The sequence below is a fragment of the Canis aureus genome, chromosome 31 (assembly GCF_053574225.1).
Source record: "Canis aureus isolate CA01 chromosome 31, VMU_Caureus_v.1.0, whole genome shotgun sequence".
NCBI lineage: Eukaryota > Metazoa > Chordata > Mammalia > Carnivora > Canidae > Canis > Canis aureus.
This window is the reverse complement of record NC_135641.1, coordinates 45,314,047-45,330,267: the sequence shown is the minus strand read 5'-3', so window position 1 is coordinate 45,330,267 and position 16,221 is coordinate 45,314,047. Positions and strand designations below refer to the sequence as shown.

The following is a 16,221-nucleotide window of genomic DNA, read 5'->3' as shown; positions in this document are numbered from 1 at the left end:
TCTAGATGCTAATTTAGGCCTTGATGAATGCTTGGTATGTTATTAGAAATTGCCATGTGGAAGAAGACAGCTAATAAAGTCTTTTGTGAAACGGATCAATGGAATTGAGATGATTCAGTCAAAACTCTTTTGTTTTACAAATATTTTTCTTCTTTTATTGTTCCACTTGCAAGTAATCACTATTTGTTGTGTTTTCACTCATGTGCTAAGCACTTTAATTTGCTCTTTATCTGTGACTTTTCTTTTGCCAAGAAGTTCATTTAATATCTTTCTGAGCTGATTAATTATGTTGGGATCATTACATTTTTCTCTTAATTCTTGGGATGATTTTCCCCAATTCTTTAAATTTAAATTCATTTGCAATTTCTATTTTTTAAGGATACCAGGTACAATTTCTTGAATTTGTTTCTGGCAGCTAGGTTCTAGATTAGGTTATGTTGCTACTTTAAGATTATAAGTCCATTTTTGTTTTGCTTGCACCTTTCCCTAGGGAAAGAACCCACAATCCATTAGCTTTTCAAGAAATCTATAAATCAAGTAAATTTACTTCTAGAGACTGCAGGTTAGTAATTTTGAATTTTAAAGGATTTTTGCATCTTAAAAAATAAATTCTCCTAATTATGTGTAGGTGGTAGATTTTAGAAGATGTCTGCTGAGTTAGCAGTGTCTATTTCTATGCTGAAATCCTATTCTAAAATTAATACTTCATCTACTTCAGGTAAAATGTTCTGAAATATAGATTGTAAAAGCAAAGCTTTTTATTTGGATACAAAACCAAAGCCCGCAAACCTTGATTGCATCACAAAAAGTAATGCAGATGGGTTTAGTTGATGTAGTAGTATACAAAGTGGGTGATCCTTTCACACTAATTTTATAATATAATTGATCACATGCTCTTGAGTTTTCTTTTAATGTCAAAATATCAGTCTTTATTTGCCACTTCCTGGAAGTGGTACTAAAAATACTGGTTTATAGCTAGGCTCTCCTAAACATTTTTAAAATGAAAATCCACCATTAAGTTCACCCTTACCAGTTTGATTTATTTATGCTGTAATAGTCTCTTGTGTTTTATTTTCAAATATGTACGTACCTATTCCCGCATTATATTATGAATATTACAGTACTTATGGATCTTAAGAACTGTGTACATTCTGTGCACTATTCTTCGTTCTCTTAGTTCTCCTGTGGACGAGCAAGGTGAACAAACAAGTCCCTGGTCTCTGGAAGTCTGGTAGGGGAGACATGATAAGAGAATAAGGCACTACAGGAGGAGGAATAAAGGAGGCTCATTTCGTCTCAAGGGCAGAAGCTCATTTGGGCTGAACCTTGAAAGAGATGGGATAGGTTTGTGGCCAGAACGATAGTAGGAGGAAATTCCTGGTTGATGATGGGGTATGTCATGGCAGCCAGCGTGTGCAGAGAACAGGGGGACTGGTGACAGGCCATGGCAAGAGTGGGAGATGTTTGGCAAGTGAGATTGTAAAGGCAAGTGTAAAGGATACACATTTTGATTCTTTAGGACAACTTGAATTACTTTAGTACAAGTAGTTTTAATATACGTTCTATGAGATTATCTTAAATACACTTTAGATTTCTGTAATTCTTTTGTGGAATATATAATTCTATCTTTTAAAATTCAGATAATTCATTTTATAAGCTGAAGAGTTGTGTGGTATGCTTTATAAACACACTCCACAATGGCCAGGGTATGGCTAAAGGAGTTGCTTAGGAAAGCAGCTAATGTAGAATCCAAAATATGGCCCAGCATTTATTTATTTATTAAATATATATATATATATTTATTTATAATTATATTTTACAATATTATATATGTGTATATTAGAAACTCCTCCATTTAGGAGTTCCTGGGTGGCCCAGTTGGTTAAGCGTCGTCCGACTCTTGGTTTTGGCTCAGGTCATGGTCGCAGGGTGGTGAGATGGAGCCCCACGTCGAGCTCCTGCTCAGTGGGGAGTCTGCTTGCGATTCTCTCCCACGTCCCCTCTCCCCACTCATGCTCACAGGCAGGCTCGTGCGCGCTCTCGCTCTCGCTCTCTCTCTCTCTCTCTCTCTCTTTCTCTGGAATAAAGAAATAAAATCTTTTGAAAGGAATGCCTCAGTTTTTCAGATTATATTGTATGTGCAAATGACATACCTGTTGACATGCTATTTTCCACCGATTTATTCACCCTTTGATTCCTAGGATCAGATATTTTTTTAACTACTTAAATGTTTATTAAATTACTATTACGACCCTTTCCCTTAAGGAGGTATAATCTAAAAAGAAAAGCCAAACGAATCAATGAAGAAAACAAAACTAGAGAAAGGCTAACCAGAGAAAACTGAGATTAGAAACCTCTAGGAGTGTGATGAAAGAAAGATTCGGTAATCACAGAAAAGTAAGAGAAGAGAACCAAGCAGGGGAGGAACAAGAAAGACCAGCCACTGCAATGATCTAATTTAGAATCTTCCAAAGGCAGTAAGATTTGTGTGAGTTTCTGTGTTGAGGTTTGTGTGTACATCCTGGTAGTTGAAAACAAGTATCCATTGGGGTACAGAGCTCTTAGTCTGTTTAGGATCATTTTATATTTTTAAAAATTAAATGTTACTGATATTTAACATAGGGGTTCAAATTTGCACCCTTATTCAGCCCTGATATCAGGAAGTTGTGTCTCAGGGGCACATAAAGGGATTTGGAGGAGTGGGAGCTCCACAAAGTAGTAGGAGCACTCCAAGTCCTTTGCTCCGTTTCTGGCAACTGCCATGTGTCTGAGCTTAGTTTTATAAGTTTACTTGTGTTTGATTATGTAGATTTATGGCTTATATGATCTAGTTTCAAGCAGACCCCACAAAACAGACTAATAATTTAAAGATTCCTACAAAAAAAAAAAAAAAACCCTGAATATAAGAATATAAATAAGAATAGGAAACAAGATAATGGTAGAGCGGATGGATACTCAAGTTAGTAAAATGAGGTTTTCACCTGCCACAATCGAATCATTTTAGAAGATGGTTAAGAATATAAGAGATTATCAAGAAGCGTACTTGACATAAAGGCACACATCTTTGTTTTTTACTTGTGTTTTCTGTGTTGCAAAATGTATGTAATTCAGGAGCACATGCTAATCATTCATAAATAAATAGAATGGATGCGTGTGCCAGAACTTGTCTCTGATACACGGGCACTCCGCCGATTTTTGGATAACAAGTGGCCCTGGATAGCTTATAGCTCAGAGATTCATGAAATCTGTATGCTAGAACAATCGATGTCTGTGACAGATGGCCCGGAGGTAAGCAGAGCCTGGCGGCGCCCTGGTTGTTGTTCGGCCTCCGTCGTGATGTCCCCGGAGCGGGTCTGCAGTAGGTACGAGAAGGGCTGTGCGCTGCGGTGTCCCGGCGCCCCGCGGCCGGTCGGCTCGGCGGGCGCCCTGCTCCCTGAGCGCCGCTGTGGTTCCCAGGCCTTGGGCTCCCGTCCCGGAGGAGGAGCCGATGCCCGGGGGCCCTGCGGCGGTGCTCGGTGCTCGGTGCTCCGGCGGGGCCTGGCCCTGAGCCGGCCGTGAGCGTGCCCTTAGCGCTCGCTCTCGGGTCTGCTCCCTGAATTCACTGGATCGGGGTAGCAGGTGAAGCCCCGCTGCCCCTTCTCGGGGCCACGGCCGCCATGGCCCCCACGGCCACCTCGGCCCCCTCGGCCCCCTCGGCCCCCTCGGCCACCACGGCCCCCTCGGCCCCCACGGCCGCCACGGCCCCCACGACCGCCTCGGCCCCCTCGGCCCCCACGGCCACCTCAGCCACCACGGCCCCCACGACCGCCTCGGCCGCCTCGGCCCCCTCGGCCCCCACGGGTCCCGGGGTCGGCCTGGGACTCAGGCTTGGGACGGCGGGCGAGGCCTGTGCACCGGAGCTCGGGGCCTCGGTGGCGGCTCCTGGCTGCCGGGCCGTGAGCTCCCGCGGTCCCTGCGGGCAGCGAGCCCGGCCCCGGGCCCCGTGGCGCCGGCGTGGCGCTGGCAGTGCGCGTCGTGCCCCCGCCGCCGGCCCGGTAAGGCCCGGGGACCGGGTGAGCAGCGGCGGCGGGTCGGGTCGGCTCGGCCCGGAAGCTGCCCGTGAGCTCGGGCGCGGCCGCTTGCTGGAGGGCGCACTGAATAGCTTACTTTCCTTTTCCTCAGCGTCAGCAGCTGTGACCGGCGGCCCGGACCCCAGCCGCGTCCCCACCTCAATGCCCGGCCAATGGTAAGCTGCCCACCCGAACGGCGCTCGTCCCCGGTCGCTTTCTCGTCTTGCTGTGAGCACCTGGGAAGGACTTGTAGTTTCTCCCGGTTTGGCGAAATGCGTCTGCGCGCCCAGAGTAGGGAGAGTGTTTTACAGCATGTGCCGTGTAAGGTCCCGAAGGTAATTTTTGACTGTTTAGTTAGAAAAGGAAAAGGGGGCCCCTTCCCTTGGAGACCCCGTCACCCGCGGCTTAGGCCCCCGGCCCGCCGCCCCGGGGCTCGACCCCAGGCTTGAACCAGCCGGCTCCGGTTTGCGACTAGAACCTTCTTGTTAGACTCAGGCTGTAGCATCAGTAGCAGCTCTTGTGCTTGTCAGTCATCTCACCAAAACAGCCTTTTTGCACATCGTATTTATCTTAACGTTTATAGCTAATGGGCAGTTAAATGGCTAGAATTCTGCTTTCAGCGAAGGAACGATTTTCAGGAGAACCGTTCTCACTCTTGGAACGCCCACCTTAGCCGCCTTCCCCGGTGGAGTAAGAGTCCGTGCGGGAGCTGAGGCCGCCCTTCCCTCTGCAGGTGCCCTGGGTGACTTTGGCAAGGACTCCTGTAAAATTAGATGACAGAATCGGACTCCGTTTCTCAGGTTTATTCTCCCGTAGCCTAAGCGAGCTCACTGCCGTTGACTAAAATCACCATGATTCTCCCACACAAAAAGTAATTCCTTACCTAATGCTCTTGGTATGTATTGTCGAGTTCAATAAATAAATAGTAGACAAATGAATTTTTTCTTTTTGGGTTTTTTACAATTAGTTGCTTAACAATAATTTATTTCAAAGTATTTTCTACAGTGCATTATTAGATTTTTAAGTTATCTTTACTTAATCACATTTTTGTTTTCCACATTAAATCAGGTAGCTGTAGAAACCGATGAAGGCTCACATAACTTGGTGGGAAATCAGTCTGAAACTAAAGCTACTAAAAACTAACTAGAACCAGGATAAGTGGGTGAGATGAGTTCTCTCTGAACATATTCCTAGGAAATGATTCATTTTGGAGATGGACTTTTCAGTATGTTGGTAAGAAGGTTTCCTCTCCCCTTTCCCGTTCTTTCTCAGCAGTTAATGGAAAATGTTAAGGAAATTAAGAATTTTTGGTGCGGCCCTAGCCAGCAGGCAGGATGCCGAGGCTCTTCATTAACTTAGGAGCCCTCGCTGGCCACTTCAGGGCGCTTGGGCGACTCTAACCGTTGCTGAATCTGCTGTTTCCTCTGGAGCGTTACCGTTTCTTATGCAAGAAACAGCTCTGCTGGTAAATCAGCTCCATCCTTGGGGTTACCTGCTCCCGGCTTTGTGTTTAAAGTTCACATTTGAAACCTGTTGGTTCTCTTGACGGTTGGAGCCTTAACTGTTGGTGGCAGGTCACCCATGAGAATCCATGGTGCAGGCCAGTGGGTACCTGAGGTGCAGGTGCAGCGCAGCTGGCTCCCTCCCGGAGGTGCTTATCTTCAAGTAAATTTTTCAGGGTCCCCCTCGCAGAGACTGTTGTTTTTGGAACAGCTCATAGACTACCGGTATTTCATGTCAGATGATTTCCAACACATTTGCCAGTTTTGTTGACAAGTCCTGAAATCATTTTTATGTCATGATCGCAGAGATTTATGTTCATATATGTTAGTTCTAAATAAGTGTCAGTGTTAGAGATGAAGAAGGCCAAGAATATAGCAGCTGAGGACACCACAGCCATTTGTACACATTTGCCTGATGTGCTAGTACATTTGTAGGTGTTGGTTCACAGTGGGAGTTTTCTCATGAACCTGACAAATGCCCAGTTTTTAGTTAAACCTGTGCTATGTAGTATCTTGTGTTTTTTCCCCTGAAAATGCCATAAAGGAATGCTTTGTGGGAATGTATACCTAGCCCTGGGGAATGTCCCTACTCTCAACTTTGTGATATAAATAAGGATGAGGGATTTGTAATAGTCTTTTTTTACTTACTCTTTACTTGCCTAGATACAAGTTATTTTAACTCCAATTGCACCTTACGTCATTATGATTTACAGCTACTTTCCTAAATAAATGTTGTGTACTGTTTTCTGTAAATACCTCATGGTATTCATAAAACGCATTGGCCAACAAATGTATGTTATTATTTGAGCTTTTTATGTTGTGCACGTTTTCAAACATACACTGAAGAAGACAGACTAGCATCATGAACTCTGACCCAGCTCTGTCCCAGCTGCAGTAGCCACCAATTTTGTTTCATTTTTAACCACCTGGTTCTCCTGTTTCCCTCCACCCTTTCCCCCCAGTTATTTTAGAGCTAGTACATGTAGCATATGATTTCATTCATGATCTATGTAAGTATGTGTGTCTATGCAAGATACAGACTATTTAAAAATATATATACCACAATACCATTATCACACTTTAAAATTGGCATTTTTTAATTTAAAAAGCGATTTAAATATAGTTCTGAAGAATTATAGTAAAAACCATAAAATGTGTTACCTTAAACATTTTTAGATGTACACTTTTTCATCTTATAAAACTAATACCCTTTGAACAAAAACCTCCATTTCCCCCTTTTAACAGCAACTGGCAACAACCAACCATTTTATTTTAGTTTTGGTTTTATGAGTTTGATTGTGTTAGCGACTTTACACAGTGTAAGTGGACTCCTACAGTCTTTGTCTTGTCACTGGCTTATTCGCATAATGTCTTCTGGGTTCATCAGTTTTGTGACATGCAGCATGTGACACCATTTCTTTCTTTCTAAAGGTTGAGTATTCCATTATATGCATATACTGTATTTTCTTTATTGATTTGTCAGTGAAATTCCCGTTGCTTCCATCTTTGGCTGTTGTGAATAATGCTGCAGTGCACTTGCGTGTACAAATATTTCTTCAGAATTTTGCTTTCACTTCTTTTGGGTATAAACCCAGAAATGAGACTGCTGGATCATAGGGGAACCTGCACACAGTTTTCCAGAGTGGTTGCACTATTTTCCATTCCCACCAAAGTGCACAGGGGTTCTGATTTATCTTTCTCCACATTCTTTCCAATACTTTGTTATTTTCTGTGATGTTCTTTGTCCTTTTTTTTTCTTTTTCTTGGGGGAGGGTAGTGAACATTTTAATGGATATGAGATTATGATGATAATTTCTTAACTAGCACTAAATAGTCATTTAGTTTAAGTTTTCCTCATTTGCTCATAAATAACGTTTCTGCAAAATCGAAACAAAATCCATACATTTGGTTGGTATGTACATCTTACTCTTCTACCTCTTTACTTACTTCGTTTTTTTCCCAGTTAGTTTATTTGCCATGTGAGGTTTCCTCAGTCTGTTGTGTTAATTGCATCCCTACAGTAAAGAGCCTCTCTTTCTTGCAGATCAGTAGTTATATCTGAGAGCTTGATCTAATTCAGGTTTTTCCTACTTTATTTTTGGTGTGAGGGTAACAGAATATTTCATAAGGAGGTGCTTAAGTACTCCATGAAGAAGTACCCTTTTTAATTGTCTCTTGTTGTGATATTAGGTGACTGCTGCCCATTGCCTAGATCTCTTATTTCCGTGAGAACATTCAAGATGTTGCTATCCCAAATATGTCAGGGCTTTATTTAGGATCTGTGGAGAGAAACTTCCCTCATAAGATACTTGGTTATTCTGATACTTGGTTACACAGTTTGCATAGGAAAGGCATACTGAATACTTGATTCACTCCTTTATTTACCAGTTTTCAAAGTTACTGGTTGTTTCCTAGAGTCTTGGAAAAGTAGACCAATGAGGATTTTTTTAAAGTGCCATTGAGCTTATGGATTTAAATATTTTATTTCATATGTTGACTACATTGCAGTTTTTACTCTTATTATGATGTTCAGATGGTCTTGGCCAAAGGAGCCTTTTTAAGTTGGCTTTTATAAAAACCTTTGTAAAATATATTTATAATATTATGTTTTATTAAGTATAAGTGTAATATGAATATATTAAAATAATATAGACTATATAAATGAAACCTGTAAGATAGAAATATGTAAATATATAAAATGCATATAGAACTATTATATGGTTTTTATCTTAATATATATTTATATATTTAAACCAGTACCACTAATATGGTTCCTAAAAACAGCTTTTTTGGCCTGTGTCCTGCCAGGGTTTACAGAGTATTATGTTCTATAGTACTTGAACTAAATCTGCTTGTATCATTTTTCTGCCATCTTGTTATATATAGTCAGGTCCATTTGTTTCATTTAATTTTTAGTATTTAGAATTTGAATATTTTGGTTTAGTTTTGTTTTGATTATATATAAAACATTTATGTTACTTCGAAATAAGGTACCTTTGTATTTTCTTACTCCCCTTCTAGGTAATCAGTTTTATCTATATTGTTAATTTAAAAAATATATAAGAAAACTCATGCATGTATTTATATTGGAGATCATCTTTTTAAAAAATATTTTATGTATTTATTTGAAAGCGAGAAAGAGAAAGAAAGCAGGAATAGGGTGAAGGGCAGAAGGAGAAGCAGACTCTGCTGAGCCAGGAGTCTGATGTGGGGCTCGATCCCAGGACCCCGAGATCATGAGCTGAGCCGCCAGCAGACGCTTAACCAGCTGAGCCCCAGGAGCCCCTGGCGATCACCTTATAGCACTATATAGAGTCCGTCCTCATTCCTTTTGATGGCTGTCTGGTAGTCCAGTACAGGGATGTATCATATCTGTTTGAAGAGTGGGAGTTTTAGGTATGATCATAAATAGGGATTTGTTTTTGTTTTTGTTTTTGTTTTAGGCAATTTGCCAAATTCCCTTAGGTTTTATGACATCTTATATTCCTTCCAGCAATGGATTAGGGTGCCTGTTTACTCATTGTAAACAGTGGATGGGCAGAACTTTTTGAGTATAAATACATAGGGGTGTGTGCATATTTTTAATCTGTTAGATCAGAAATGGTATCTCACTGTACTTCAAATTTGCATCTTTTTGTATGTTTTAGTATTGTTTATCTTTTTCTTTGAACTGTTTAAAAGATAGGTTTTCTTGAAAACAAGATTATCTATCAAATCTTTTGACCAGTCCTTCAGACCTCCTATTTTCTCTTGTTCTGATTCTGTAGTCATCACACAACTTCTTAAAAATCGTTTGGTTTAACAACAAGATTTTCCTACCCAGAAAAGAACCACACTGACCAGTTGTCTTAGATTTGATTTTCATGGAATCATACCCTTGAGACAACTCTATTTCACTTGAAAAGTGACCCCGGAGAGTTCCTGTAGGGGCGGGCCGGGCTGTCAGATAAAGAGGCCAGTACAGACAGAGGCCTTACAAAGTAGGTCCTTGTTGTGGGTGGTTGGGGCTCAGATGCTGCGGCTCCCTCTGGGAGACAGAATAGAACATGCCTCTGAGTCGTTCCGCTCCAGGGGCAAGGACGCTGGAGTAATTGGTCTCCCGGCTCCCTGTCCGCCCTGGTAGAGTCCTGCTCTGAGGTGCGGAGGGCACCGGCTCCTCAGCAGCTCCTCCCTCAGCGAGCCTGTGTTTGTGGAAAGAAGCTGCTTGGTTCCTCCGGAAGGTTGAGTGCTGAGGAAATGGGGACCTGGTGCTGTTGCACCTGTTGCACCAGTGACTGTTCCGGGCTGCAGTCACATTTCTCTGTGTTAGTAAATCATTCTTCTCATTCATAAACTGGTCAAGTGTGTTTGGTTAGCATCTATCCTCCCAGAACTTGATTGTCTTAAGAGAGCTGGTAAAAGTAAGTTATGGCTTGCTAGATTGAAGATAAGGCGCCGGAGTTGTGACCCTCCCAAGAAGGATCTCGCAAGAAGCAGCGTAGTGCATATTGAGGAGCCAGTGATCTGTTCCCTTTTAGTACCTACTTTTTGATTATCTCATCTCTAAACGAATTTGTTCCTTTCATTGCAGGAAAATTCATTGTCATTATTTATTACATCTTTCGCTGTCCTGTAATTTTGAAATGGTGTTACTAAATGGGAAGAATGAATGGCATTGCCATATAGATGGCATCGTGTGAAGTATTTATTTTCTTTTGGTTGAGAATTTATACCTCTGGAGAACTCATTTTCCAATCAGTAGTAAAATGGTTACATTGAAAAACTTAATCTTCACGGATACCCCCACCCCCACCCCAACCCATAATAGATGAAGCTGCAAAAGGCTCAGTTTCTTTCAGAAGGACTTAGGCCTTTGTATATGTCTGAGCACTTGTCTCTTTGAAAATGTATGGTTTATCTTTTATTACAAACTTAAAAAGATAAACTCAGAAAAGCAGAGCATATATGCGTTGGAGTTATATTCAGTGGATACCCCATATCTTTACCATTGGAGGATGGTTATTGATGTGAGGCTTTTATAACTAAAATGGGACCTGAGAGATTGTGGTTATCTATCATCTGAAAGTCAAAGAAAGAAAGCTTGGATTCTTACATGGATGTAAGCCTTACATTAAATGTAATGGTAGAACTTGTTATGGTGGTTTGCTCTTGTTTGGAAATTTATCTTCATGCTTCACGTGATTCTGGTATCTGTTCCATAGGTTCTTAACATAGGCATCATGCAACCAGAAACAAAATCTAGCTCTCTTCCTATGTCAAGGAACCCAGAATAGAGTGAGAGCAAAAATTTAAAACCCACATCGAGGTAGAAGGATGGGTGGCGGATGGAATGAGGTTAAAAGCAAGAGTGTCCTATCCCTGATTGTTTTCTGACCTTACTTTTAAGTATCTCAACTTTTCAAGCTGTCCAGACTATGTTGAATTCAGTCTTCTAGATTCTAGCACATTCAGAGTTGGGCCACATGCTTTCATATTAGCAACCTAGCCATAACCCTTGAAACTGCAGGCCGTTGCAAGTTTCTTGTGTGTATTGAAGCCATTAGGAGTCTGTTTTTTTTCCATCCTTCCTTCCTTTCATCAATCCATGCATCTTTCTAGTGGATAGTGATACATTTTTTTCTTACTTAAGTTTTAAGTTTTTGCTCCCAAAAGAAATAAGCTTAGTAAAGTTTGGTATGTAGAAGACTAGAATTTCCGGTTTAAATAGGTGCTGCTTGTTCTCTTCTCCACATTTTGCCTTTTGAAAGCCAGTTACTTTCATAGCTTTTGATTGTTTTTCCCTGGTTCATTGGAACAGAGATCCTTCACGATGACTGTTTTCTCTCCTTCTCTGTAATTACTGGTTTCCTCCTATAAGGAGGATCTTTAAAAAAAAAAAAAAAAAAAAAGACATTACAGTTCTTATGTCACTGTCTTATGTAAAGGACAGTCTGATTTGATGTTTATTTCCAGTCAGATGTTTAATGGGATCATTTTGAGTTCATTATAAATCTGATACTTTTTATTTGAAGAGCGAGCCAGTGAGCGGGGGAGGGGCGGAAGGAGACTCCAGGAGAGAGAGAGAGACGCTTGAGCAGGTTCCACGCCCTGTGGGGCCCCGTGCAGGTCTTAAACTGACGACCCTGAGATCATGACCTGAGCCGCCACCCAGAGTTGGGCGCTTAACCCACGGAGCCACCCAGGCGCCCCTGTAATCTGATACATTTAAAAAATGACTTAGAACGTAAGGGTTTACAAATTTAGAACAGATTACATAGAAATACGTTAAATGTATAGGAGACACTGAAAGGCATTTTGATTAAAAAAATCAGACCAGAAATGGAAGGAGCAGTGAGTGTTCTGGGGTAGAGAGTAAGTATCTATCTTACTTAAATATCTCTCTAACCTTGTGAGGTTGTTAATACCTCTGTTTTATAGATAGGACATCCATTATTCCTGCTTATTATAATCATATAGACATTAAACTGTAGAGTCTGCTCTGAACCAGGTCTTGTTTCCACAGTTCTGTCCTTTCCTGAGAATGTCTGCACTTCTGAGAAGACTGGAACTGTGGCAAGGTGAAAGTGGGGTGGGATCCTAGGTTCTCGCAAAGAGCACTTGTCCTTTATTTTGCATAAGAAACAGTTAAGGAATAAAATTGTTATACTGTCTTTCAAAACAGAAGAAATTCTGTCTTAAAAATATAGTGATTTCAGTATTTGTACATTTAAAGTTTTTGTTATTTTCATTTAAGGGGGGGAGATTTGATATTTTGGGTGAAATTTCAGAAGCTAATTCACAGTAAAGCATTTGATTTGATTATTGTGTACTTTTGAAGTGTATTTTGTGTTTCCTTCCCTAACCTTTAAAACCATTTAATTGAGAAATGTATTTTGTTTTATAATGCCTTTTAATATATTCCCTACAAGATATTTCCTCCCCACAACTGTGGGTAGCGTGAAGTAAACAGTGGCTTTCATAAAAAGAAATACTTTAAATTCAGATATTTTGAAATGATATGTAAGTCATTTATCTGCCTCCTCCTCCCCCCCCCCCCCCCCATAGTAGGCTCTACTCATAGGAGAGATGGAAATTTGTTTTCAAGACAAACTTTCTCTGATCTACCTGCCATGTAGGGCTGACCTTTTTATCACCCCCAGTGTGTAGTTTGTGTGTGATAGGACTCATTGAGACACCTTGGCTCTGGTTTGCCATCGTGTCCCACTCCCCTTGCCCTTCCACCTCCACAGCTAGACCTGCCGTGTGTGGTGTAGGCACTAGTGACATGTCATACTGAGCACGTGAAATATGACACGTCATAGTTAAGATGTGCTATAAATGGAAAATGCACATTAGATTTTGAAGACAAGGTAAATTCTTGATTTTGAAATATTGATTGCAAGAAATGATCACATTTGGGTTAAACATATATCCTTTATACTTTATTGGGTTATATATTGGGTTACATAAATCTTAGTAGAATAATTGCCCCCTGTTTCTCTTTAAAATTTTCATGAGACTGCTAGAAAATTTCGAATTACATAATGTGGTTTCCACTGTGGCTTGCTGCCAGTGTTGCCCTGGACCTTGCTAGTCGTAGCTCCCTGACCTGTAGGTTCTCCTTACCTCCCAGAAGTAATCAGAGCCGTGAAGAATCTGGCTAATGCTAAGACCTGGGGAAACAGGAGTGACCCTCAGAGCATTCCTAAAATTAGATCATGGTATTGCCAAGTGAACTAGAGGAGAGACCCAGCCCGTTCCAAAGGCATTACCAGAGATTCTTGGTCGTGTCACAGGAAAGAATTCAAGGGCAGACACACATCACAGGGGATGAATGACACAAACAGAGTTTACTAAGTGAAAGTACATACTCTGGAGATGTGAGAGCTGGGCCGGGAGGAAACTGGAGCACGTGGGCTGCACGCCGCAGGGAGAGAGGCCTTGGCCTGGGGTTGGGTTTCCATCTTTTATTGAAGGCTGTCAACTAGGGGGGAGAGTATTCATTACCTGGGACGGGGATCCAGGGCTTGAGCTGCTCCTTCCTGATTTGGCCCGTGGTTCCGGTCATGGCATCCACTGTCTTGGGCCTGACCAGTGTGCTGAGGCTTCACGGGGAGGGCTGCCAGGGCAGGCCTCTGACCTTCCCCATGGTTGGCCGTGACTTGGCGCCCCCGGCCTCCGGGAGTCCTGTTAGAACCTAGCTGACTGCCCACGCTTAACAATGGGGCAGCGTTTTAAAGCCAAGTAAGTTGTCCTCGGTCATTACCGGGAAGGAATTAAAGCTCAGAGAAGTGATGGCATCTCACATGCTTTGTCATAGTTACAGAGCGAGACTTGAACCGATGTCCTCGTGTAATCCAGCATTCCTCAAAATTCTGTGTAATACACATTATGTAGAATCAGAATATTTTTCAGAGATGAATCATGAGAGCTTGCTCAGGAAGAGATGGAATAATAAAAACTAAAGCATTTTAGTTAGAGATTGCTAGGTTTTGTGTTTTGTTTACTGTTTAGTGCTAAAGATGCAAAATGTTAGGAAATTTTTCTTAGATACCTTTCTTATCTATTTGTGTTATTTTTCTTTTTTTTTTTTTTGGCAAATCAGCTATTCAGTGTTTGCTTTCCTTTGTCTGTACCTGTTATCTTGTCAAATCATTTTTCCCCCTAGATTTTTCCCAGCTGTAAAGTTTCCATTTAGTTCTTTTTATATTTTGCACTTCTGAGAACTTCTCACTTTCCTGTAATTTCAAATATAGGCCTTTACTTTGTAGGATGGATTAAAATAGCTGTCTTAACATTTTTGTTTTGATAATTCTCACATCTGGATAATCTTGAGATTGTTATGTCTTCTGGTCTTTTTCTTTGAGAATTGGTCAGAATTTCCTGATTCTGTGTATTAAATAATTTTGGATTGTATCTTATCAGACTAATGTTATGGGTTTTGTTTGTTTGTTTAAATAACGGGTGATCAGTGTGGTTAGGTTCAGACTGCAAGTTCTCACTGTTGCATGGGCACGGTCACAGTTTCCAGCGCCAGTTCAGTTTTCAAAGGCTTTGCTGTGCTGCTTTGGGCCTACTTCTTGCATGCACCTCTCAGAGTTCGTGTGGAACCTGAATAGTGGCTTTTGTCAGAAGGTCTCAAAACCTTAGCTTCTTTGGGTATGTTCTGCAAACATGTCTTGGGATGCCTTTGGGACTTGCATTGATTCATGTACAGAATTACAGTATTCCCTCCTCCATCTCTCATCATCTTCAGCTCCTAGAAGCCTTTTCTTGGTTTAGTTTGACTCTTTGGATCGAAAGGGACTAGATCAGTCAAGCTCTTGTGGAGGAAAAAAAAAAACCCACAGAAATTTGTTAATTACAGTTTTTCTTGAAGTGGAAAAATAGTTAAAATTCTAAAAATGAAGTCGTGGCTTCTCCTGGACAAATCCTCCCACAGATTTTGACTACAGCCTCTGGACAATATGTGAAAAAACATGTGGACACCGTAGAGCAAACAAAAACAAGTAGAAGTGGACTTGAGGTGGTTTCTTAAAAAATAAAAAAAAAAAGATGGCCCTCGGGTGAGTTTCTCATCTCACTGGTGGTGGTCTTCAGGCAGGCTCCTCTTGGCTTGTCTGCAGTCTTACTGGCTTGAGGAGAAATCAGATCAAATTCGGAAATAACCGCAGCAGCAGTAGAGTATGGGAGTCCAGCAGGAGAAAGAGGGAGGAGATCCCAGAAGAGAAAGAACCACAGTGGTGGAATGCCAGATTGTGTGTGTAAACTCTGCCAAATATGTGGCTGACCCCTAAACTGGAAGCAGTTCAGATGACTGTCAACAAGAAAATAGTTAAACTGCTGTGTGCGTACAACACAATACTGCTAAGCAGCAGGAAGGGGCAGTCTTGATACCTGCCGCAACTTGGATTCATTTCTGAAGCACAACGCCAAGTGAACGTAGCCTTACAAAAACCACAGCATAATGATGATTCCCTTTCTATGAAGCCCTAAAAACAGGCAATTTTGACTATTGTGTGTTGGGTTGGAACAGACAAAAATTAATGTTGAAAAAAAAAAACTGTTTGGCAGGGCTTAGAAAAGTGGATGCATGGATGGGTGTTGGGGACAGGGATTAAGTAGGAACGGGCACATGAGAACTATCTAGGGTGATGGCAATACCCTGGGTCCTGTTAGGGATTTGGGTTGCTTGAGTTTATCATTGAATGGTAAGCCTAGTATCTACCCATTGTATTTTGTGTAAATTTTTCCTTTGAAAGAAACACTGTGTTAAATACCGAACTGTAATCAGTGATAGAGAAGCTGAAGTATATATGGGGAAAGTATACGCATCTGCAGCTTGATATGAAATGCTTCAGAAATTAAGATCAATTGAAAGAATAGTAAGACAAATAGATGGAAATGTTAATTCTAAATCTTGTTGGTAGCTCTGTGAATACTCTGTACAGTTTGTTAAATGTTTTCTGTACGTATGAAAATTTTCACAATAAAGTGTTATAAAAATACTAGTAAGTAGTGTTTTTCTAAACCAGTTTCCTGTTGGTTAATAGGTTGTTGTTAGTAACTTTCATCAAAATGGATATTTCTTTAAATTGGAAGTTTGTGCCTGTGCACTGAGCTCTGAACTTTATAGAATGCAGAAAGACACAGAAATAAAAATGAACAATACAAGAAGACAAAACCTACCC

General features: G+C 41.2%; 1 protein-coding gene across 11 annotated transcripts in view; it reads left to right on the top strand.

The window, feature by feature from the left end:
* The window catches only part of TBL1XR1 (TBL1X/Y related 1), a 166,420-nt gene that overhangs the window by 79,197 nt on the left and 71,002 nt on the right, over positions 1 to 16,221 (top strand). For 4 of the 11 annotated variants that reach the window (XM_077880397.1, XM_077880388.1, XM_077880390.1 and 1 more), the window contains exon 2: positions 4,162 to 4,225. The exons of 5 other annotated variants lie outside the window; for them this stretch is intronic. The gene's annotated coding sequence lies outside the window, so the exon portion shown is untranslated. Of the gene's footprint in view, positions 1 to 4,161; positions 4,226 to 4,252; positions 4,385 to 16,221 lie in introns of those variants that run through there. 2 more of the 11 variants (XM_077880396.1, XM_077880394.1) reach the window with 2 other exon arrangements.